The sequence below is a fragment of the Bubalus bubalis genome, chromosome 1 (genome assembly GCF_019923935.1).
Source record: "Bubalus bubalis isolate 160015118507 breed Murrah chromosome 1, NDDB_SH_1, whole genome shotgun sequence".
Classification (NCBI taxonomy): Eukaryota; Metazoa; Chordata; class Mammalia; order Artiodactyla; family Bovidae; genus Bubalus; species Bubalus bubalis.
Genome location: NC_059157.1, coordinates 2,371,126 through 2,398,552, shown reverse-complemented (window position 1 = coordinate 2,398,552; position 27,427 = coordinate 2,371,126).

Here is a 27,427-nt window from a genome sequence, read left to right as displayed (position 1 = left end):
TTCCACAGTTTGTTGTGATCCACACAGTCAAAGGCTTTGGTGAAGTCAATAAAGCAGTAGTAGATGTTTTTCTGGAACTCTCTTGCTTTTTCAATGATCCCACAGATGTTGGTAATTTTGTCTCTGGTTCCCCTGCCTTTTCTAAATCCAGCTTGAACATCTGGAAGTTCATGGTTCACGTACTGTTGAATCCTGACTTGGAAAATTTTGAGCATTACTTTGCTAGCTAAACCAGTTAAACCACTTAGAAGCCTATAAAAAAAGATGAGAAGACAAAATTGTAAAAATACAGAATGGAAAGGAACAACCATGCAATAGAAAGAATTTTAAGAGCTGACTACAAGAAGACAACTGGACAGTTGACTGAAGGTGGTAGAAGGGGCTAAGTTTAGCTTTGAAGAAGGCACTAGTCTTGATGTATTTCAAAATAAATTGTGTCTAATCTTTAAAAATAGATTATTCAAAAAATATATAAAAATTTATTTAATGAATACTATTTAGTAAAAGACAGAAATTGCCCCATTTTATTCATGGAGATAGTATCATATTCATGGTGAAAACTGATAAAGAAACTACAGTCTAAAGAAGAAAATTTATATCATGCTACAAACATAGAGGCAAAACTTCTAAATCAAATAAGTGACTGTGTGGTTAATCACTCAGTCGTGTCCAGCTCTTTGTGACCCCATGGACTGTAGCCCTCCAGGTTCCTCTGCCCATGGGAGGTTCCAGGCAAGAACACTGGAGTGGGTTGCCATTCCCTCCTCCCGGGGATCTTCCAGACCCAGGGGTCAGACCTGCGTCTCTTGGATCGCAGGCAGATTCTTTTACCACTGAGCCAAGGGGCAAGTCAAAATCAGTGAGTACGATTCAGTAGTTGATCAAGAGTTTAAACCATCATATCCAGGTAAGTTTAATGTAGAAAAATATTGGTTTAATTTAGGAAAGTTATCATCATAACCCTAATAGATGAATAATAATATTAAAAACTGATAAAAGATATTTAATATCCAGCAGCCACTCCTATTAAAATTAGGTAAAAGAGTATTAGAGGGAAACCAAATGTAATGAAAATCTATTTACCAAAAATCAATGGAAAATATTATCCTAAATATTGAAACAATTAAATAGAATACTAAATAAAAGAATTATTTTAAATAACATTAAAATAGTTAAAGTTGGGATTAGATAGAACAACCTTTTATTATTTTTATTTAACATTAATCTAGAGGTTCAAGAAAATGAAACAAATGAGCCATGAAAGAACATGGAAGCACTGGAAAAAAAGATAATTTTTTTTTTTTTTTTTGCCAAGATGGATTTGATACAACATAATCTTACCTGCTAAGATTTGACTTTAAGTCTGAAATCCAAAGAGTAAAAAATCTACTGAAAGAAATAAGTGACTTTGGTAAGGTGTAAAGAAGCACTTTTTCTCTATACTAGCAATTAGCATTTAGAAAAGGACTTGGAATATTCTCCTTAAAACAACGATAAAATCAGATCATACTAGGAATTAGTGGGTAAGGCACAGGACTGACATGAAGAAACTTATAAAAATCTACTGTAAATATGGATAGACACACCTGTGCATACGTGTTAATCTGTACACATGTAGGATACAAGTTTACATATATATACTTCATGTACTAGGGGTATATATGTATATATACATAAGTTTTACATGTATATATGAAAAGATATATGAAAAAGAAGGCTGTCTTGTCTTCCAAGATACTAAGTCATACTACAAAGTCACATTGCTGTGATATTGACGTAGGCTTGGAGAGTGGATGAACAGAACAAAATACACATTCCAGAAATGGATCTTAATTATATATGAGAATATATGTAAGGGCAGTATTTTAATTTAGTGGGAAAGCATAAATTTAATAAACTGTGTTGACTTGGTATTCCATGCATATGGAAGAGATGATATCAGACTTCTGTCTTACATTATGTACAAAAATAAATTCCAGATGGATTAAAGACCCTTTTTTTTTTTTTCTGAAGAATTTGAGAAAAAGACAATGGTTTTTTACCCCTAAACACAGCAGTGTGTATTTCCTAAAACATTTGCGATATAATCCCAACCACGGTAAAAATGGCAATTCCGTTTGCTAGCATATTGTTATCTCATCTGTGGTATTAGACAATCACAGTCATCCCTCTAGGGTCTTATTAAGCTGAAGAAGAATTGTAATTTCCTTTTCTGGCTCAGGAATCATTTCAGAACATCCTGTCACCCTGGATTGTCAAGTCTATTTAGTCTCCTTTAATCTGGAAGAGTTCCTCAGTCATGCTTGATTTTTGTAAAGATTTGAGGAGAATAGCCCAGTTATTCTGCAGACCAGACCTCAGTTTGCTCTGCCTGCTATAGCTGTGGGCTTTCCTCACCATGCCTTTGACGGATCTGTTGTTTTCTTTTGTTACTTTCAAGCTGTTTCAAGCTTGAAACCACTGTTTTAAGCAGGGGCCTATCCACTGATCTGAGGCCTCTCGATGGCAGAAATGCCTGGAGCCCTGGGCCAGGGACTTCTACCAAGGCCCCTTGTGGACCTCAGAAGACCTCCTGCTGTCAATCACAGCCGATAGAATAGAACCCATCATTTCCATATTACCTGGAAACCTTCAGTCAGTTCAATTCAGTCTCTCAGTTGTGTCTGACTCTTTGTGACCCCATGAATCGCAGCATGCTAGGCCTCCCTGTCCATCACTAACTCCCAGAGTTCACTCAGACTCACATCCATCGAGTCAGTGATGCCATCCAGCCACCTCATTCTCTGTCCTCCCCTTCTCCTCCTGCCCCCAATCCCTCCCAGCATCAGAGTCTTTTCCAATGAGTCAACTCTCCGCATGAGGTGGCCAAAGTACTGAACTTTCAGCTTTAGCATCATTCCTTCCAAAGAAATCGAAGGGCTGATCTCCTTCAGAATGGACTGGTTGGACCTCCTTGTAGTCCAAGGGACTCTCAAGAGTCTTCTCCAACACCACAGTTCAAAAGCATCAATTCTTCAGCGCTCAGCTTTCTTCACAGTCTAACTCTCACATCCATACATGATCACTGGAAAAACCATAGCCTTGACTAGATGAACCTTTGTTGGCAAAGTAATGTCTCTGCTTTTGAATATGCTGCCTAGGTTGGACATAACTTTCCTTCCAAGGAGTAAGCATCTTTTTTTAGATTCCCCATATTCTTCTTAGATCCACACTGATGATTGTTTATAAACAAGTGGAAACATTTTGCCTACTTACTGGCCACAGAGATAATTATATTTGAGGCAACACTCTAGTGTGCAAACCGAAGTCAGTCAGTCACATAATCAAATTTTACACTCAGCTAAATCCGGCCCTCATGACAAGCCCACCCAGAAAGGAGAAGTACTCTGCTTCATAAAGTCTCTTAACTCCACAGTTTCTTTCTGGAATTGGCAGGTAGTAGTTGTCGTTGTTGTGAATACCAATGTTTTTTGGCCAGCTATCAATAGAGTTTTATTTCCTATAAACTCTTTTGGCCTTGTGCCCTTCCAACACATCAAAGGCTCAGGGAGTCAGATCTTCAGCCTTTCCTTTAATAGGTGTAATTTAACACCCTGCTTTTTTTTTGCACAAATGCCAACATTGTAACCTTCATCACAGTGTGCGTAAACTGGCTGCCTCCTGGCTGTGAACTGGCTGAGTGAAAAATGCATTGCCTCGGAAACCACAGCTCTGCAGCTTTCCTGAATGTTTAATTAGTTTAGTTAGGGAGCAGGACTTGTGATACTTCCTAGGTCAGATCTTGTTTCCACTACTTTACTACCCATTTGACTTTGAGCAATTTAATTAATATCACTGTGTCTGAACTTTCTCACTTATCAAATGGAAATATTTATGTTACATATTTGATCGGTACTTATATTAATGTGAGGAAGAAATTAAATATTGACACATGGTACACAACACCATACAACAACATTTAGTAAGTGTGTTAGCTGAACCAAACCTGGGTTCCTTGCCCAAATGCAGTGAAGCCAACCTACGGACACCGGGTTGTGGTGAAGGAAAGTGCAAGAGCCAAGCAAGGAGTCCAGGCAGCTGGTGCTTGAAAGACCTGTACTCCCTGGTGGCGTTCAGGGAAAGGTTTTTAAAGGCATGGTGAGCAGGAGAGGGTATGGAGTGTGTGATCAGCTTGCGGACGTTCTTCTGGTTGGTTGGTGGTGAGGTAATCAGGAGTCAACATTGTCAACCTCCAGGTTTCAACTGGTCTGGGGTTTGTGTGCTGGTGAGCAGCACACAATTAACTTTTCCCACCCTGTGGGGGTGTCAGTATCTGCAAAACTGCTTGAAGGACATGGCTCAGAATGTTATCTACAGCCCTTGAAGAGGACATAAAGGTCCTCCACCTTCTTTAGTAACTCAACTATTACTGTTTTTTATTGCTTGTTTTGGTTTTTTTCCCCTTCCTTTCTGTATTTTCTCACTTCTCTGATTAAATTTGCTCAGGGAGCATCTGGGAGGCTAAAGATTTTTTTACAGACAAGAGGCATGTGGAGGGCATGGGGCACAGGGGGTCTGTCCTGGGAAGGCCCGCATAGGATCTTGCTCAGTCACAAATGGTGATGATTGTTATAACTGGTTATTATGCCTCTTTGGTAAACTGTGTAAATGAATGCTTTGGGTACCAGTTGATGTATAACCACAGACCTTCTAGTTTAAAACAAAGCGACTTTATTATGCTCGCAATCTATAAGTCAAGGGTCGAGCAGGGCTTGGCTGGGTGTGGCGTCAGCTGGTGTCATCCTGTCACTTGCAGCGGGTCGCCGGGATGATCTTGGAGAGTCCAAGAAGGCTTCACTTGCTTGTGGTCTTACTGGTCTGCAGCTTGGGGGGCACAGCAGGGACCCTGGTCTCAGCTTGGTCTCTCTCCTCCATGAGTTCCAGGTCTTTCCCGGATGGTCTCTCTAGCTGGAGCATCTGACTGCTTTAGTACCCAGGGCTCCAGAGTAAGTGTTCTAAGAATCCAAAGAAGAGCTACAAATCTTCTCGCGTTGTTTCAGAAGTTGCCACGTGTCGCACACGCTGCATTCTTTCGGCTTCACAGGACTAGCTCATGTTCATGGTGGGAAAGGACCGTATGACTGCATGAGTACTGGCAGGCGTGACTCTTGCGCCGTCTTCAAGACAAGCCGTGGCAGCGAAAAACAGTGTTTCTTCCAGGAGTATTCTTCTGTATCTGTGTGCCAACTAATGGTTACTCATCAGTCGGGCATGTGTCCAAGATGTGTTATTGCAAAAAAATGCTTAAAAAAAATACTACAGAGTCATCTCATGGAGTGACTTGAAATTTTCTGAAAATGCATCCTGGGATAGAGATTGGCTAGAGAGATCAGAGGAGAGTATGACTAAGAGCAGACTCCTTTCTAGAGTCAATATTTCCTAATGTTTCACTTCTAATTGCAGATTGAAGAACATATTTCTTGGTCATTGCTCCCACTAGGCTATGTTAAAAGCCACCCCTTTACCTCAGAGGCTTATAATAATAAACGTTTATTCCCTCCTCTCCTGTCTGTAAATCAGCTGTGCTCTGCTGGGCTCAGCTGAGATCATTTGCAGTCAGCTGGATTAGGATTCAGGATTTGGGTGGGTCCAAGTATGTCCCGAAGAATTGATGCTTTTGAACTGTGGTGTTGGAGAAGACTCTTGAGAGTCCCTTGGACTGCAAGGAGATCCAACCAATCCATCTTAAAGGAGATCAGTCTTGGGTGTTCTTTGGAAGGACTGATGCTAAAGCTGAAACTCCAATACTTTGGCCACCTCATGGGAAGAGCTGACTCATTGGAAAAGGCTCTGATGCTGGGAGGGATTGGGGGCAGGAGGAGAAGGGGACGACAGAGGATGAGATGGCTGGATGGCATCACTGACTCGATGGACGTGAGTTTGGGTGAACTCCGAGAGTTGGTGATGGACAGGGAGGCCTGGCGTGCTGTGATTCATGGGGTCGCAAAGAGTCGGACATGACTGAGCGACTGAACTGAACTGAAGTTTGTCCCACCTGTTTCCTCATTCTGGAATCATGATAGAATTCTGAACTTCTGGTGAAATTCAGCAGCTCTAGAGGCTAAAGCAAAGCATGCAAGCACCTGTGAGACATCTGTCCACGCACTGCCCACTTACATTCACTGGCCAAATCAAACCACAGGGGTAAGCCCAGAGTCAGAAGTGCCGGGAATTCTCTTCTCCCCACAGGAAGGCATAGGGGAAAGGAATAAGTGTGAACAGCTGGCATTCTCCAGCATGGAGAGCCAGGCATGGTGGAATAAAGAGCCAGTTCCCTGGACCTTGCTGAATGGATCTTCAGTTTTTCCATTTGTAAAGCTCTATCTCCCATCCAGTAGAAGAGAGCATCATCTTCTGATAATTTTTTAGGAGCACTCAGAGTTCACTCCAAAGTTTCAGATTTTAATTGTCTAACATATAGAAATTATTACCCTTTTTTTGAACTTTCTGTTATTTATATTCATACTGTGTTTATGCAATACCAACACCATATTTAGCTATTGACAATGCATAAGGAATTGGTCTCTGCCCTGAGGAATTTATTTTAGAGCAATTCAAGCTGCTTAAATCAGTGTCAGGCTCTCAACTTTGAACAGATAGCTGTGGAGAGGAGATAAGCTTTTGAAGATGCAGCAGAAATGGTGTTTATAGAGGGAATGAAAATGGGAGAGATGACAGGCAACCACGAAAGGGAAAGTTTATCCAAACTTGCAAAACGAATAGTAGGAGAGGGAAAAAATGAATGGTTCAGGTGATGGAACAGTCAAAGGTGAGGCTCCAGCTCGACTTCATCCTCTGCATTTTCAGCAGTCCTGAGGAATTGAGACATCAACTGGGTTTATTCTTTGGCAGACATAAGCTCTTGAAGTTTTGACTTCAGCTTTATCACGTCTCCGTCTCATACGTGTTCTGTGCTGATAACATGGCTAGTTCTCACTGAGGATGGTGCAGTCCCTGCAGGCATGTTGTTAATAGAAAGTTTGATACACTTCAGTGATTTTCTAACCTAGAGTAACACCTGAACAGAGGCTGAAACAGTAACTTCTAATATGTTATAATTTGAGGGTTTCCACAGACATCTGTTGGAGAAGGCAATGGCACCCCACTCCAGCACTCTTGCCTGGAAAATCCCATGGATGGAGGAGCCTGGTAGGCTACAGTCCGTGGGGTCGCTAAGAGTCAGACATGACTGAGTGACTTCACTTTCACTTTTCACTTTCATGCATCGGAGAAGGAAATGGCAGCCCACTCCAGTGTTCTTGCCTGGAGAATCCCAGGGACAGGGGAGCCTGGTGAGCTGCCATCTATGGGGTCGCACAGAGTCGGATACGACTGAAGCTACTTAGCAGCAGCAGCATAGACATCTGTTGGAGAAGGAAATGGCAGCCCACTCTAGTGTTCTTGCCTGGAGAATCCCATGGACAGAGGAGCCTGGCAGGCTACAGTCCATGGGGTTGCAAAGAGTCAGACATGACTTAGTGACCAAACCATAGGCATCTGTGCCTTTAAAATAATTCCTACACCTAAACTCACCCTGTACTTGATAATCCTGAAATGCCTTACTCCGCATTAAGGAATTAAGATGATAAGTAAGACTATGGTGTCTCATAGATATATAGCTCCTTGGATGGACACTGACAAGGGAGATGTGATGGCAAGATCCTGCTGGTAAAGAGCCCTTGTCATTGTGAGCTGTCTGCTTATTCTGGGCAGTCCTCTCCAGCCTCTGTGAAAGTGAAAGTGAAGTCGCTCAGTCGTGTCCAACTCTTTGCGACCCCATGGACTGTTGTCCACCAGGCTCCTCCATCCATGGGATTTTCCAGGCAAGAGTACTGGAGTGGGTTGCCATTTCCTTCTCCAGCCTCTGTAGTGGGGGTTTGTTCTTGGCTGCTCAAAATCCATGGACTTTTCCAGGATGAACCCATCATTGTCTTTTGGCAAATTCTCTTTCCCGCTTTGGGAGTAGTATTTGGTAAGTGTGTAAACTGAGGTTCCCTGTTCTGTTACCTCCCTTCTGTGATGGTCTTTTTTAAAGAGTTTCTGATGTAGACCATTTTTAAAGTTTTTATTGAACTTGTTACAACATTGCTTCTGTTTTATGTTTTGGTTTTTGGCCAGGAGGCATGTGGGATCTTCTTTCCCCACCCGGGGATCAAACTGGCACCGCCTGCATTGGAAGCTGCGGTCTTAACCACTGGACCACCAGGGAAGTCCCTGTGATGGTCTTTTGATGTGTCGACTTGGCTATTCTCCTGTCCTTGGTTATTTAATTTTATATTATTTTAAATTTTCATTGGCATGAGAGAGCCAAAGAATATTTCTTACACTACGTCAGATCTACCACTCTAAGGATCCTCCATCCCCCATGCTCTGTTTGAGGAGTTAGAGGAGATGGGCCTCATCCCTTTTCCACAGAGATGGAAGGAAGATCTGAGAGTGGAAAGTGCAGCTGAGGCACCGGGGCTTAACTGGGGACTCTCAGCTCCTCAGTATTGCTTCTACTCTGTGTCTTAGCTATGATATGCCTGTAATTTTGTTTTTAATTTTTATTGGAGTATAGTTGGCTTACAAAGCTGTATTAGTTTCCTGCGTACAGCAAAGTGAATCAGTTATACATATACACATATCCACTCTTTTTTAGAGTCTTTTCCCATATAGATCATTACAGAATATTGAGTAGAGTTCCTTATCCTATAAGTAAATCCTTATTAATTATCTATTTTATCTATATTAGATGGGTTTCCCTGATGCCTCAGTGAGTAGAGAATCTACCTGCAATGCAGGAGATGTGGGTTCAGTTCCTGGGTCAGGAACATCCCCTGAAGAAGGGAATGGCACCTCACTCTAGTTTTCTTGCCTGGAAAATCACATGGACAGAGGAGCCTGGTGGGCTACAGTCCATGGTGGTGTCAACACTCTCTATTTTCTGCACTATTTTACTTTCTTATGTAATCTTGAAATTACAATCTTAATCTGTGCCCTATATATAATATCTTTAGGTCATTGAATTTTGCATAGTTCCATGAGCAATTTCCCAAATTTCTTTTTATCTTTTGTTGATTTTATTTTAACCAAGAGGGAAAAAACAATCTTAAAGAAAATTAAACACTGTATGTGGATATTGCTTAGGTATTACAAGTACTTTTTTAACCCTGATGTTTTGAGATCTTTTTCCAAAGAAAGTGTCTGAACAAGATCCTCTGATCATTCCTTCTTAGCTTATTTTTACTCTATTTCCAATCCTGCTTCATAGCTATTGCGTTGTCTTAGTAAATTTTCCTTTTGCTTGGCCACAGAAGAACAACAAAACATACTGACAAGCCCATTTGTGTCACTTGCAATAAGAACAAAAATACTTACCTAATATGGCCCATGAGCATTCTGATGGACAAAACTTGGATTCCTTGCAAACCTGAAGTCCCAGAATATATTCAAACAAATAGATGAACCCATGAAATGCCCTGTAATCAGATTGAATCTGCCTTCTCTTTTGTTTTAAGGCATGGGGCACACAGGATCTCAGCTGCACGACACGGGACCTTTAGCGGAGGTCTGCAGTCTCTCTAGTTGGGGTGTGAGGGCTTTGTTGCCCCGTGGCATGTGGGATCTTAATTCCCCAACCAGGGATCAAACCCATGTCCCCTGCATTGGAAGGTGGTTTCTTAACCACTGGACCACCAGGGAAGTCCCGCAACTGGGTCTTGAAAAGTGGAAGACGCAGGCCGAGGACAAGCCAGCGTCAGAGGGATGCTGCGATAGGAAGGCTCAGCTAGCTGTGAACGTGAAAGGAGCTGGGAAGGCAGTGCAGGGCCCAGCAGCCAAGAAGGCAAGGGGCCGAGTCTCCTCTAAGCCTCCGGAAGGAACGCAGCCAGTCACTACCTTGAGATAACCCAGCGTGACCTGCAGCGGAGTTCTGAGCTACAGAGCATAAGACGATCAATCTCTGCTGTGTTAAGCCAATAAGTTTGTGGATAATTTGTTATGGTAGTGAGAAAACTATTAGACTCTATAGCCTATAAGTGTAGCAGGAAGAACAGAGCTGAGCACAGAATCTGGGGGTGGTCGTATAGCGGGGAGTGCGGATCATGTCCCTGCTCTACCGTTTACTGGCGAGAGGTTCACCTCTCTAAACTTCGGTATTATCATCTCCAGAATGGGCAGAAGATGCCTGCCTTTCAGGTTTCTTTTTCCTATAAATTAGAGATAATACAGGCTTAGCTTGTAAGCATCTGAACTCTCTCCCTGGCTCTGACCAAGGCTGGGATTCAGGGTGGTACCTGGTACCATTGAGGAGAGAGAGGTTGATTGTGATAGGCTGGGAAATGTAGGTCGAAGGGGAAACTGAGGTTTGCAGGTGGCCAGGTCAATATGGGCTCAGGAAGAGAGTCGGTGACTGGGAACTCAAAGACACAGGGCAGATAGGCCGCGACTGTCTGTGGGCAGAAAGCTAGCAGTCTGGTCTGGCAGGACCAAGGAACGAGGTCAGGACTGGGGTTACTGGAGCAGGTCCTGGGGCAAGGGTAGAAGCAGGACCCACTGACTGGGCAGGGAAGATTCCCCTGGAGCAGGGCATGGTGGCCCACTCCAGTATTCTTGCCTGGAGAATCCCGTGGACAGAGGAGCCTGGCGGTCCACAGTGCATGGGTCACAAAGAGTGGGACTTGACTGAAGTGACTTATCACGTATGCACGGTAATGCAGTAAATATAGATTCTAGCTGTTACCTTATCTTAGAAAAGAGCAAGAGAATTCCAGAAAAACAGCTACTTCTCCTTTATTGACTATGCTTTGACTGTATGGATCACAACAAACTGTGGAAAATTCTTAAATACATGGGAATACCAGACCACCTCACCTGCCTCCTGAGAAATCTGTTATGCAAGTCAAGAAGCAACAATTAGAACCAGACACGGAACAACAGACTGGTTCCAAATTGGGAAAGGAGTTGTCAAGGTTGTATATTGTTACCCTGCTTATTTAACTTAAATACAGAGTACATCATGCAAAATGCCAGGCCGGATGAAGCACAAGCTGGAATCAAGATTGATGGGAGAAATATCAATAACCTCAGATATGCAGATGACACCACCCTTATGGCAGAAAGTGAAGAAGAACTAAAGAACCTCTTGATGAAAGTGAAAGAGGAGAGTGAAAAAGTTGGCTTAAACCTCAACATTTAAAAAATGAAGATCATAGCATCCGGTTCCATTACGCCATGGCAAATAGATGGGAAAACAATGGAAATAGTGAGAGACTTTATTTTGGGGGGCTCCAAAATCACTGCAGATGGTGACTGCAGCCATGAAATTAAAAGACACTTGCTCCTTGGAAGAAATTCCATGACCAACCTAGACAGCATATTAAAAAGCAGAGACATTACTTTGCCAACAAAGGTCCATCTAGTCAAAGCTATGGCTTTTCCAGTAGTCATGTATGGATGTGAGAGTTGGACTATAAAAAAGCTGAAGGCCAAAGAATTGATGCTTTTGAACTGTGGTGTTGGAGAAGACTCTTGAGAGTCCCTTGGACTGCAAGGAGATCCAACCAGTCCATCCTAAAGGAGATCAGTCCTGAATATTCATTGGAAGGACTGATGCTGAAGCTGAAACTCCAATACTTTGGCCACCTGATGTGAAGAGGTGACTCATTTGAAAAGACCCTGATGTTGGGAAAGAGTGAGGGCAGGAGGAGAAGGGGATGATAGAGGAGAAGATGTTTGGATGGCATCACTGACTCAATGGACATGGGTTTGGGTGGACTCTGGGAGTCATTGGACAGGGAGGCCTGGCATGCTGCAGTCCATGGGGTCGCAAAGAGTTGGACACGACTGAGCGACTGAACTGAATTGATTACCTCTTGGAGTATTTTTTCTTTTGCTTCTTTCTCATCTCCCATTCCTTGTGTGTTGATTTGTGTGAATGATGTGTGTAATCCTGTGTGTACATGTTCAAGATTTGATTTTTCTTCCAACTTTTTCCTCTGTTATTCAGATCACATTCTTTCTATTGACCTGTTTTCAAGTTTGCTGATTCTTCTGCCAGCTTATATTTACTGCTGAGCCCCTCCAGTGAATTGTTAATCTTGGGTTTGCATTTTACTATCTGGTTCTTTTATATATATATATATATATATATATATATATATATATATTTACCTTTTATTGATCTCTATTTACAGAGACATTGTCACCATACCCTTATTTCTGTAAGCACAATTTCATTTCCTTGTCTTCGCATCATTCTCTTAATAGTAGCAGCTCTGAGGCTTCCCTGTCTGCCCAGTTCACCCTCTGGGCCTCCTCAGAGGCAGATCTTGTTGCTTTTTTCCCCCTGTGGATGGGTTACAGTTTCCCTTTTTTTTTTTCTTCACGTCTCATAATTTTTGGTTGAAAACTGAACATTTTAGATGCTACACTGTTGCAGCTCTGGATACTGATCCCTCCCCCCCCCCCCCCCCCCCCCCCCCCCAGGAACTGTTGTTTTATTTGCTTGCTTGTTTGTCTGCTCGGTGACTTGGCTTCGGCTGTTTCGACCTGGAGTAAACCGCCTGGCGGACAGGCTTGTTCACAGAGCTGGGGAAGGAGGGCAGGTGAGAGAATGAGTCAGAGACTTCTTATTCTTGCCAAGATTTAGTAGATTTTCATGAATGAATGTTTCTCTACTTGATGTATTCTCACAGGACACTTTCTATAGACTTCAAAGGATTAAAACAACTCTTTCTGCCTCAATTAAATTTCTGTTTTACCGAGGAGAGTTTTCACTGAGACCCTTGTTCTGCCGTTCTGGAAGCACTGCTTCTTCTCTTGTTTTCACTGTTTGCTTAACTAAAAGATATCCTTGGGAATTCCCTGGTCGTCCACACACAGAAGACTGCGTGTTTCACAATCTGTAGCCAGTTTCAATCCATGGTCAGGGAACTAAGATCCCACATGCCATGTGGCATGGTCAAAATGTAAATAAATAAATAAATGAATAAGTAAATACATAAATAACATCTTTTATTTATTTGAATCTAGTTATGAAGCAAAGCAATCCTCTTGATCTTTAAGTAGGTGAAAGCAAATTATCTGTGTGACTTCATTCCAACGTTAACTTTGATAAATGAGAATTTTTGAAATGTGCCCAACTTGGATTTGAAATCACTGACACCGTGTTAGTTTATCCCCCAGCAGGAGTCCGTGGCCTCTGGGAGGCAGCAGTGTGAAGGCGAGGTTTCTCTCGGAAGCACCAGTTTCCATACGGTGATGGATGGTGGCTTCCTTCAGAGATCTTGGGATGAGTCTGACTGTAGAGCTGGAGGTTTGCAGAGCTGGTCCTCCAGAGGTCTCTGTGGACACTTAGTAGAATTGGTTTTCACCTAGTAAGAAAAAAAAGTGATAAATGAGCTAACAAATTAAACCTTCAGGTTAAAATAAAGGGTTTAAGTGTCAACTAAAGAAACACAGGTAAAGATCAGAGTACAAATGTGGTTAATAGCGTATGTTGGAGAAGGCAATGGCACCCCACTCCAGTACTCTTGCCTGGAAAATCCCATGGATGGAGGAGCCTGGTAGGCTGAAGTCCATGGGGTTGCTAAGAGTCGGGCACAACTGAGCGACTTCACTTTTACTTTTCACTTTCGTGCATTGGAGAAGGAAATGGCAATCCACCCCAGTGTTCTTGCCTGGAGAATCCCAGGAACAGAGGAGCCTAGTGGGCTGCTGTCTGTGGGGTCGCACAGAGTCGGACATGACTTAGTGACTTAGCAGCAGCAGCAGCAGCAACGTATGTTAGTCAGTATGTTGAGAAAACAGAGTTTTTTGAAGCAGTTTTGAAGTAGAGGAAAGGAGGTCATCGATGTGCTGCGAGAGGACATGGGACGCTTCACCGTTGACATTGTGCAAGAGAGCCCACCTGCGCTTCACCCACTCCTCCAGCCGGCCTCCAGGAGGCTTTCAGATTCGTGAGCCACTATTTTCCTCATTGTATACATAGTGACTGTGTTGTTACGGATATAAAAAAAGCCTCCATTCATGTTTATTGAACAAATAGGTTCAAGGTATAGGGGGTAATATCCAAAACATATAAGGAACTCATGCAACTCAACAGCAGAAAAGAACAAATAATCTGATTTAAAAATTGGCAAAGGACCTGAATAGACATTTTGATGCAAAACATATAAATGGCCATCGAGTACAGAAAAAGGTGCTAAGCATCTCTAATCATCAGAAAAGTGCCAATCAAGTAGACAAGGAGCTATCACCTCACACCTGTCAGGATGGCTGTTCTCAGAAAGACAAGAGGTAACCAGTGTTGGCAAGGATGTGAAAAAAGAATTCTGGTACAGTCGGTGGACATGTAAACTGGTGTAGCCACTGTGGAAAACAGTTTCGTGTTTCCTCAGAAAATTAAAAGTAGAACTATTGTGTGGCCCAGCAATCCCGCTTCTGGGCATGCATTCAAAGGAGATGCAATAGTCATCTCGATGGGAACTCTGTGCCTCTCCATGTTCACTGCAGCGTAGTTCACATAGCCAAGACATGGAACCAATTCAATTATCCATCCGCAAATGAGGGGGTAAGGAAAGTGTGATATGTGTGTGGTGTGTGCATATACACACACACATATACACATATAGACATGTGTGTCTGTACATATATACACACATACATATGCACACATGTACACATGTAATGGAATATTATTCAGCCACAAAAAGGAAATTCCTGTGACACCATGAATGAAACTTAACAGCATTAAGCTATGTGAAAAAAATCAGAGAAAGACAAGTACTGTACAATTTCACTTGTATGTGGAATCTGAAAAAGATAAAAATCACTGAAACTGGTAGATTGGTGCTTGTTGGGGGCTGGGGCGTTGGGGAAATGGGGAGATGTTGGTCAAAGGCTACAAACTTTCTGTTATAAGACAAGAGTTCTAGGGAGTTCTAGGGAACTAATGGTGACCAGAGTTAACAGTACTATAATGTATATGAAATTTTCTAAAAGTAGATGTAGCAAATCCATGCACACACACACACACACACATACACACACACACAGACATGCACACACACACCAGCGCAGCTGCATGAGGTGCGGATGTGCTGACTGGCCTGCCGTGAGCATTTCACAGAGCATGCAGGCATCACAGAGCCTCGTCACTCACCTCAATTGGCAAATGATGTCATGTGAACTTACACCTCAGCAGAGCTGAGGGGAAGAAGACCTACTCGTTGCTGGTTCAGTCACTGACCGGTTGTGGAGACAGAAACCACACTAGTTACTGTAACAGAGAAAAATGGGCATTAATGATTGCTTACATTCATGGGTCTGAGTTCTCACGTGCGTGTCCATGTGGGATTCCTTTCTTGGTCTCCTTGATCATTGATGTCCTTTGTGGTCAGTTGAGTAGTGTCCCTCAGTGAGTACGTCCATGTCCTCAGAGCCTGCGAACGTGACCTTGATTCGAAAGGGGTCTTTGAAAACGTAAGTAGGACTCTTGAGATAAGACCACCCTGGATTGCCCAATGACAGGCCCCTAAAAGAAACGTGGAGAGGAGAGACAGGTGGGTGCGGCAGAGGGGGCCGCTTGCAGAAGGAGACGGGCTCGGAGTAACGCAGCCACAGGTGGGGAATTCCTGACGCCACCAGAGGCTGGAGAGCTAAGGGAGCTTCCTCCTCTAGAGGCTTCAGAGAGAATGTGGTTCTGCTGTGCCTCAATTTCACACTTGTGACACCCAGCATTGTGCGAGAATAAATTTCTATTGGTACAAGCCACTGGTTGTGGTAACTCCTATGGCAGCCTTTGGAAATAAATATGTACTTCCATCTCATGCTCCCACTTCAGTTTATTTAATGTTTATCTTTACAATCCAGTGTCCGTGTGTTCCATGTAGATCCGTGGACTCTCCTGATACATGTCTAGGCTTCTTAGCAATAAAAGGAATTCAAGTTTTAAATGGCCAAAAGCAACCAAATCTACCAACAAAATACCAATGCATTTTGAATGTGCCAGACCAATTCCAAGGGTAAATAATCCATCCCAAATGCCCTAGGAGTCTCCATGGAAATTATTCTCCCAGGCTTGGTTACCCTCACTCCATCTATTTTATTAGCAAAATGATAAAAGTCATCCACTGTTGACAAGAGAAGCAGCCATGAACACGTATTCCTGGAGTTGCTATAAATGGTCCCCAACGGTTTTAGATGATAAGTTGACAATATCAGGTAAGAGTTGTAAAGATAACACCATCCACCTTGGTGACACGGCTTTTAGGAGTATGTTCCAAAGAAGAAGTACAGAAGACAAAAGTTCTGCGAAGGCATTTCTGTACCTAAATAAAACAAAACAAATAAAAAGTCCTAGAATAGTTCAAAGGCCAGACTGTGGTTTAATAAAATTCATTTATACAGTAAAATTTTATTTTAGACCCTTCTGAGTACTGAGGATAAATGGTATATAAAGCAAAATCATATCCCCAAGATACACACACACACACATATTTGTTGTTGTTATTTAGTTGCTAAGTCATGTCTGACTCTTGAGACCCTATGGACTATAGCCAGGCTCCTCTGTCCATGAGATTTTCCAGGCAAGAATACGGGAGTAGGTTGCCATTTCCTTCTCCAGGGGATCTTCCTGACCCAAGAATCAAACCCACATCTTCTGCATTGGCAGGCAAATTCTTTACCACTGAGCCACCAGGAAAGCCCAATACATATATATATATATACATATATGTATATGTGTACCTATGTATATATGTGTGTGTATATAGGTATATACATGTGTGTATATATATATATATATATATATATATATATATATACATTTCTTTATGGCTAACAAAATGGTTTTGATTGAGATTATCTTATTTAGCATTTACAATAATCCAGTGATGATGGGGGATGATCCCTCATGTTAAGATGAAAAAGCTGATTACAGGAGAGGCCAAGTAATTTTCATAGCTTTCTGTAATTAAGTAATAGACAGAAATTGGATGGAACCTGTTAACATTTGATGTTGTTTCTAATTAAAGTGCATTCACTGTAGAGTTTTTTGTTTGTTTGTCAAATAAACCACATAGTCAGGGGAGAAAGAGAAAGTTTAAACCAAATTCATATTCTTTCCTGTGAATTAAAACACTCTGAGCCCTAACAGGTTCAGTATAACAATGGCCTTCAAGTAGGGAGCAGTGTGTGCGTGTGTGCTGGGGTGTTGATGGCGGGGTAAAGGGAAGCCATGTCCCAAAGGTACTTCTCAAAATTCTTAAGGAATAAGGTTTTAATTTAGAATATATTGCAGTTTGAAAAATCTCTCCTGGTGATGTCTGTACACTCTTACAAGGAGAGTGTTTAGAGTTAATATGAATTGAGCACTTGTCTTGGGCCAGCTATGCCCAAGTGCTTTACATATGAGGTCGTGTTACCCCGTGAGGCAGGAAACATGGGCAAACCAGCTCTGAAGCCAATAATTGTAAACCCGGCACTGACCACCTCTTCTTCCCCGGCCAAGTCGAAGTGAGTGGAGTGTTAAGCTAAACTTAGAAACCACATTGAGTAGGAAAGACAATCTGGAGGAGAAAATGTAGATCCTGCAATGTGGCCTATATGACAGCCATATCATATATTATTGTAAATGGAATAATTCTGAAGCAGCTGCTGCAAAAGTCACATTTTGTTGAAGTTGAGCACAGCTCTGTTGCAGGCTCCTTGGTACATTCATCCTGGTAGACCTCAAATTACCAACCTGCACAATTTGGTGAATCACATGTACTTCCTCACTTATTGATTACTTTGATCTTTGCTATTTTGTGTAACTAAATGTTTGGTTATAAATTCACGCTACAGCTGAATATAATTAAAAATCATCAAAGAATGGGAAATGAGCTTAACTAGCATCTGAAGGTGTTGTTATTATTCTTCATTGTGATCATCATGCACAGATGAGATTAGTTTGTGGTGTTGGTCTGTATTACATTCACTTCTTTATAAGCAAAGGGACAGGATTCCAGGTTATCTCAATAGAGTACTTGTGGTCAAGCATAAAGCTGCAGTTTATATCCTATGCTCTGAAAGCTTATCTTTTTAAGCTTAGCATTTTAATTATGGGAGTTTCATACATTTTCTTCTGTGCCTCAAAATTTCACCGAAAATTCATGTCAGCCTTTCACTTTACCTTCCTCCTAATAAAAGGGAAGAATATTTTAGTAATTATCACCCTTCACCATATAATTGTTTGTTTAGAAAATCATAGTAGATGGAATAGAACATTTTATTGTGCAGCCAAGAGGGAAACCATAAAAGCTTCCAGTGGGCTGGTTGGTAAATATATGGTTTGTCTCTATCATGGAGTGCTAACAGCTTCCCTACATGGATTGTGAAATGCAATCACCATTTTATAATAAATTTAGCTGACCCAGAAAGTGCTAAGTGATTGCTCATGGTCACCAAACATTAGCTTCCATTTGAGGACTTCCGCTAGGTCACCTGATAAGCATATCACAATGTCTGTATTTGAAAATGATCTAGGAATCCTCAATTGCCAATCAAATTCCAAGCCCTGTGTCCAGATGTTATTACATTATTTGAACCCATTGTTATCAAACTTGAGCATGAATCAGAATCACTTGGAGGGCTGTTAAATCATAGACTGCTGGGTCCCTTCCCAGAGGCTCTAATTTAGTGAGTCTGCAGTAGAGTTGGCCCTTCACAGGTTCGAGCTGTGTGGGTCCACTTATACACGCCTTGGTTTCAATAGGAAATACTACATTACCATACGGGCTTCCCAGGTGACTCAGTGGCAAAGAACCTACCTGCCAATGAAGGAGATGTGGGTTTGATCCCTGGGTTGGGAAGATCCCCTGGAGGAGGAAATGGCAACCCATTTCAGTATTCTTGCCTGGAAAACCCCATGGACAGAGGAGCCTGATGGGCTACAGTCCATGGGATTGCAAAGAGTCAGACACAACTGAGCAACTAAACAGGAATAACAGTGAACAATACCACACAGGACCCACAGCTGGTGGAGTCTGCAGACTCAGGGCCCTTGGATACAGAGGAGTCTTGTATATGGAGGGTTGACTATAAATTATATGTGAATATTTGGCTACCTAGGGTCAGCACTCCTAACCCATGTGATGTTCAAAGGTCAACTGAAGTGCCTAAAATTCTGGATTTCTAGAAATCTCCCAGGTGCAGCTCATGCTTATGGTGTGTACATTGAGAGCTACTGGCATGAGCACTAATGTTTATTATTTAAACAATGAGAAGCCCTGAGTTGGAAAATGAAGTATCAAAGATGATCAGTGTATCAGCATAGCCTTCTCACCTCATCGCACGGTGACAAGATAGCTGCTGAGTGTGAAGTCCTTCATGAAGAAGTGGGAGTGCCTAGGGAGTAGAGGGACCATCTTTCCAGGTGTGTTTCTTTAATCCACGAGGAAATCCTCCCAGATGTCCTCAGCAGACCTCTTTTGGTCATAAGAGAGTCACATATCTAGTCCCTAACCAGTCATTAGCAAGGGGAGTAGGATGACCATGCTAGAGTTGGAGGAATTAAGATTTACCTCTGAGACCACAGATCTAGAGAAGAGATTGGTGGTTGCCAAGGGGCAGAGGCTTGGGAGAGGGCTGGAATAGGAGGTTAGGGTCAGCAGATGTAAGCTTTCATACGCAGAATAGATGAAAACAAGGTCCTACTGCATAGCACAGAAAGTTGGATTAAACATCCTACGATAAGTCATAATGGAAAAGAATATAAAAAAGAATATATATATATATATACCTGAATCCCTTTCCTGTACAATAGAACCTAACATAATATTGTAGGTCAACTGTACTTTAATAAAAAACACTGATAGAAAAGATTTACCTCTGTGTAGAAGTTGGGTCATTTTTCTAAGCACATTACCTGGTGGAGGAAAGGGAATACCCCAAACATAAGCATGACTTGATCTGCAAGAAAGAGCTGGGTAAAGGGTTTGGAATGTGCAGCCAATAGCATCCATTCTACTAGATACTGAAGATCTTGCTCAGCTTAGCTTGATAACAGTGTAACTGCAATAATGAGAAAGACCCTTGGTGCTTCTATCTGCCATGTAACTGGATGCGACTGAGCACGCACACACGCAAGGAGGATCCTGGTTAGTAGGCTACTCCATCTTGGATGGTTTAATACAGATAGACTGCTCTTAGAATAGCATAGCTTGCTCCAAAGAAGTAAAGTGATTTCCCTCAGGCGGAAACGGATTGTATTTGACATGTTTAAAATAATAGCTAAGCTAATATGTTAGGAATAGAGCTTCACAGTTTTAATTTTCTTGCCAAAGAAAAATGAGAAGCGACGCACATGCTTCACAAATAGGGTGAGAATGCAGCTTCTCTGAAGGGCTGGGGGAGGGGGTGTGAACTGTCATCCACAGAGGAAGCTCTTCTGTCCCACATCCTTCCTTCATCTGCTTTGTGCTCTTCCTCACCCTCCATTTGTTTCTCCAAAATATGGTAACAGAAAGCCGAAGCTTCTAAATTAGGAACAGAGGAAAACTTCAACAGTACTTTGAAAGGGAAAAGTACCGATCAATTCTATATATCTCTTGCAGATTCATGTATTTACGGATTTCTAAGACTGCCTTTGGCACACTGGTGGGAACTGGTTTCTGTCTCCCTGTGAAAAGTGATATGAAGTCATAGTTGTGAGATCAAATAAACTCTGGGCCTTTAGAGATGATATCTTAACACTGATAAACTAGTAAGTTGTAATAAGATGGTCAGGAAATGATGAGTTTTAAGTATTTATTACCTTTGGCTTAAAATTATTTTTTTATTGAAGTATAGTTGATTTACAATGTTGTGTTAATTTCTGCCGTACAGAAAAGTGACTCAGTTATACACAGAAGTACATCTTTTTCACTATGGCTTATTCCAGGATATCAAATGGTATCCTATGGTATACAGTAGGATCCTATCATTTATCCATTCTATATGTAATAGTTTGCATCTACTAACCCCAAACGCCAGTTACCTTTAATATAATTTATTGCAAGTGTATATAAATTGATCTTTAATATAGTTTATTTAACTGGCTCACAAATTTCCTGGAAACTTATGAGCTGGTAGGAGCCAGCTCCAGTACACCACTGGATATATTATACACAGGGAAGTAGATTAGACCTGTTTAAGCCAGATGAGTGATATAATTGCTTTTGTATTCATTCAAGATTCTGCTGCTAAAATGAATTGCATTAGAAATGTATGCCAGCTCTACCAGCTGGAGCCGATTCAGATTTGTGTGACCCCATGATGACCCTATCTTCCCATGACTCTGAGTATCCTAAGTCATAATCAACCATAACTCAAGTCATAAAATCCCAGGACAGGTGACAATATCAGACCCTACAAACCCCTCTGACCCTCAGCTGTGCCACTCAGTGTCACGGGCCCCGCTGGTGGCCCTCAGTCATGGTTTGATTCCAGCACAAGCCTCTGTCTCAAGGCAACAGTGAAAACAGGAAGAGAGGTGAGTCATTGATTGTGTTAAAGAAGATCAGAGATTACATATGGAATTATATTTTTTCTTCTCCTGATCTAAAAATAACTTTCTGAAAACTTACAAGACAAAATTCGTACTGGTAACCAGCTTAAAGAAAAATGCCTTCAGATTTTATCCCCTCATACATCAGTTATCATAGTTCTGTATATTGGGAGCCAGAAATTCAGAAGGTATTTTGAGATATGACTTCTTATTATTTGATCCCTAAAGAAAATTAACATCACTTGTGTCTGCTTCCTGTTGAGCTTCTAACATGTATAAATTGTGCAGACATGGATGAGCTGGAATACAAACTTGAAGAAGCCAGTATGTATGGTTTGGTAATAATATATTAATATGTTATTACCATATATATCCCTATATATTAATTATAATTACTATATATAATATATTATATTGTATATAAAAATAATATATATTATATAATATAATTACAAATATTATATATAAATATATATGATATTATATATAATATACATAATATATATAGTTATAGGGTTAGGATTAGGGTTAGTATAAGTATATTATATTATATATATAGATATATCATTGTAGGTATACATATATTATATACATATATAATTATAGGTATATTATATGTATGATATTATATATAATATACATAATACATTATATATAGCTATAGGGCTAGGATTAGGGTTAGTATAGGTATATTATATTATATATTTTATTATATATAGTATATATCATTATAGGTATATATATATTATATACATATATAATTATAGGTATATTATATGTAATATATACCTATATATAATATATACATTATATTATATACCTATATTACATATAATATACCTATATATAACATACCTATAAAAATACATATGTTTATATATTATATATAATATACCTATAATTATATATATATTATATATATAATATACCTATAATTATAATATGTATATTATATACAATATTATATGTATTTATATATAATATTTGTAGTTATATATATTATATAATTATATAATATATACATTATTTATATATAATTTATATATATTATATATTATATGGGGCTTCCCTGGTGGCTCAGAGGTTAAAGTATCTGCCAGCAATGTGGGAGACAATTATATAATATTATTCATATATTAATTAATATATTATATTATTATTAATATATATTAAATAAATACATATTATATATAATATAAATAAATATATAAAATATATAATATACCTATAATTGCATATATTATATGAATTATATGTCAATTTATATATTAATATTATATATTCATATATTATTAATATATAATATACCTATAATTAAATGTGATTATATATCAATTATATATATTAATATATAAAAATATGTACATAAATATTATATATAATATAATATTAATATTAAATATATATTTATATATTTATATATTATAAATTTATTATAACAAATAAATGTTACATATTAAGTATTATTTTAGTATTATCTTATAGTAAATGTATTATAATAAATAAATATTATATATTAATATATTATTAATGTATAATATACCTATATGTTAATTATAATTATATAATAATACATATATTATATGTAAATATGTATATAAATATACTATATATTATTAGTATATACTATATATAATTAGTATATATATAATTATATATAGTATATTTATATATAAATATAAAATGTATATACATATATATGAATATTTATATTTATATATTAATATTACATTATAATAAACATATTATAGATTTATTATAAACATTACATATTAAATATTTTAATATTATTTTATAATAAATTTATTATAATAAATAAAATAAATATTATATATTGATATATTATATGCCTATATAATTATATATAGCATATTAATTATATATAATACATAGATTATATATACTATATATTATATATTTTATATATAATATACCTATATATTACTTATAATTATATTTACAATTACATATTGTATATATTATTATAAATATATATTATATAAAAGTATATGATTATAATGAATATATATAGCATATATATTAATACATGCGTTAAGTCAGCAAAACCTAACCAATAGCTAGAAGGGTATTTGGCATGATGGCTTGTACTTTGGTCAAGAAGGAGCAGTGAATCCAAGGAGCCTGGGCTCTGTGGTGCACATGCTCGCACGCACTGTGAGGAAGAAGGATGCACGTACAATGACAAAGTGTATCACGCCAAGTCCAGTTCCTCTGGGAAACCCTCTCACCCCCTGAGAGGTGTATAGTGGGTTGATTGGTATTCCTTCAAAAGATCTGCCCACCATTTTCTGGAACCTGTGAATTGATATTATTTGGGGGAAAAAGAAAGGGTCATTCCAGCTGTAAGCACGTTAAATGTCTAGGGATACCATCCTGGGTTATCTGCATGGGCCCTAAATCCAGTAAGGAGTATTGCGACCAGCAGCACCCGGGGGACAGCCCCAGAGGGAAGATGGAAGCGGCGATGCGAGTGGTGCTCCAATCCTGCTGCACGCCAAGGGGCAGCAGAGTCCCCAGAAGCAGGAAAGCAGTCTTCAGAGCGCGGCCCTGCTCATCCCTTGATTCTGGACTTCCGTCCTCTTGCCTGTTGTAAGTCACCCCGTTTGTGGAAATTGGTTACTGTGGTTCCCGGAAACTAATACAAATAACAAAACTGATTGGCAAAATGAATGTCTCTGGATGACTAAGGAACCACCCAGTTCTGTTATGGGAGATCGTGTAAAGATGGGCCACAAGAAGGGGATTTTAACTTTTCATCTGGAAAAGGGCACAGCAGAAATTCAGAGACAAATAAGGATGTAGCTCAATCGGCAGTGATGGGAAGTGTCAACACTTTTTTTTTTTAAATTGGAGTATAATTGTTTTGCAATGTGGTGTTAGCTTCTGCTGTACAACAAAGTGAATCAGCCCCACGCAGATATACATCCTCACCCTTGTGGGCTTCCCTGTCACCCACATCCCTGTAGGTCATCACACAGCAGTGAGCCGAGTGCCCTGAACTCTACAGCAGCTTCCCACTAGCGATCTGTTTTATACATGGCAGCATATGTATGTCAAGTCCTCTCTCTCTCTTTGTCCCACGCTTCCCTTCCCACCCCTCTCACCACAACCACACATCCATCCCTTATATCTGCATCTCTATCCCTGCCCTATGAATAGGTTCATCCGTCCCACTTTTCTAGATTCCATATCTATGTGTTAATACATGATATTTATATATCATATGACAGTGTTTCTCTTTCTGACTTACTTCACCCTATATGACAGTCTCTAGGTCCATCCACGTCTCTACAAACGATCCACTTTTTCCCTTTTCATGGGTGAGTGATATTCCATTGTATATATGTATCACATCTTCTTTATCCATTCATATTTCAGTGTATATGATCTTATTTGCAAAACAGAAGTAGAGACCAAAGAAATTGTGAACAAATGTATGGAAACCAAGAGGGAAAAGAGGATAAATTAAAAGATTGGGATTGACATCTATACATTACTGATACTCACGTATAAGATAGATGACTAATGAGAATGTACTGCATAACTCAGGGAACTCTACTCTATAATGGCTTAATGGGAAACTAAGCAGGGAGAGTGGGTGTATGCGTGTGTATAAGTGATTCAGTTTGCTGTACACCTGAAACTAGCACAACATTGTAAATCAGCTATACTCCAATAAAGTTAAAACAACAACAAACAAACAAACAAAACAAGTAGGGACAATTGATCCAATCACTTGGAAACAAAATATTACACTTCCTAGGACCTGTACATTGGAGAGTTCAAAGGAGCAGTTTGGTCACATCTATTTTATTCAGTGTTGAGCAGAAATAATCACTGTGTTGCATTTTTCACGTTCCTGTGGGAATTAATTATGTGTTGCTCCCATGTATTTTGATTTCTGTCACCCCTGTGGACAGAACGTCCTCATTGATACAGGTACCAGGAACACATTTTGCAAGGCAAAAAGCTGAAAGCATCTCTGACAGTTATGTTGTGCCACATTAGACAGCAAATGGCAATCGGGGAGATATTGCTTGGATGACAAAATGCTAGAAATTTCAAATCATGATGGGAGTGAGTGATTCAATATAATCCATAAAGTTGGCACTGTCCCAGAAAACCCAGATGGTGAAGACGAGGCATTAGCAGCTCTTAATTTCTTAGCTTTGGGTAACTGAGATGAGAGAAAAATCAACAATGCATTTGTTTTTACCAAAATATCATTCTAGGAAAAACGAGTGCTATTAATTAAATCTCTAATTAATGGTACTCAGAGTGCTGCGGTCTCTCAATGAGAAAGCACCTGGATTAAACGTGGTATACTCACTGCTCAGGGTTTATGGACTCAGAGCATGAGGCTTCAAGGGCTGTAGGATTCAATCCCTGCACTTGGTGGGTGTGGAAACCGAGGCAGAAGACATGTCATCGTAGGGATGGGAGCCTGCAGCCTGAGTGGACCTGGACCACTGAACTCCCATCTGTATCCTTCTGAACCAGCCATGCTCTTCAAGGGCTCTTTCTGACACTGACTTCCCTCTGCAGACAGCAGCGTCCTGGGACACTCCTGTAGCTCAGGCTGCTTATCGCTGGTCTCAGCCTTTTTCCTAGCTTCTTATCAGAGGCAAAGCTTTAATTGCCTCAACACAAAGTCAGTTCTACTTGAAAGACGAGACCGGGTGGGGAACTCCGTTCCTCAGTGTTCTCAGACATCATGAGCGGTCTTCCTTGCAGAATCTCCAACTCTAAATCAGTTCTAATGAGGTGGATGAAGCTGGAGCCTATTATACAGAGTGAAGTAAGCCAGAAAGAAAAACACCAATACAGTATACTAACGCATATATATGGAATTTAGAAAGATGGTAACAATAACCCTGTGTACGAGACAGCAAAAGAGACACTGATGTATAGAACAGTCTTATGGACTCTGTGAGAGAGGGAGAGGGTGGGAAGATTTGGGAGAATGGCATTGAAACATGTAAAATATCATGTATGAAACGAAAAAAAAAAATAAATCATTCCCTTTAATTACCAGCTTTTCTTTCTCTAGAATCACTACCAACATGTAACATAAACATCTTTTGGCCCCCGAAATGCAAACTCTAAACTGAAAAAAAAAAAAAAAACTTTGCAAAGAAGACTTTAAATAAAAGCCCATAAATTCTTTTCATACATAACTAATGCCAGGCAGGACCTGAATTTTCAGACACATTGTAGCAGAAAGCCTGGCACATAAGATTTTAAATGGAGAAGATGTTAATTCAAATCTCACCCACTCTCTCTGGGACAATTTGTAGCTCTTGGCTACAGTTTGTGCCAGTAAACCAAGAAATGCTTTTCTCTCGAGCAGGATAACCACATGGAGTAATTAACTCATTTCTCTGTGGGTTCATCAGAAAAAAATGAGGGTGTGGGGGAGAGTATAGCCTTCACACCAGTTTCCATTTTTCTTTCTTTCCTGCAACTCCTAGGGCCATTTACTGCAGAAAGCTTCTGAGGAGTTAATTTCTGGCCTAGGAGTAATACAAAGACTCCCTTTCCTGTCTGTTGATTTACACCATTTTGGAGCCTGGGAATGGCTCTGGCTGTCTTCCAATTATAAACATGCTCGCAGCCAGGGCTGAAACCAGAGGATGCTCTTCAAGGCGATGAGGTTCCTAATGCAAAGACCTTCGGAATCCTGTTGCTTCCTCAGTGGGGATTTATCACAGTGTTCACTGCCAGGGATTCCCTGGTAGCTCAGTTGGTAAAGAATCTGCCTGCAATGCAGGAGACCCCAGTTCAATTCCTGGGTCGGGAACATCCCCTGGAGAAGGGATATGCTACCCACTCCAGTATTCTTGGGCTTCCCTTGTG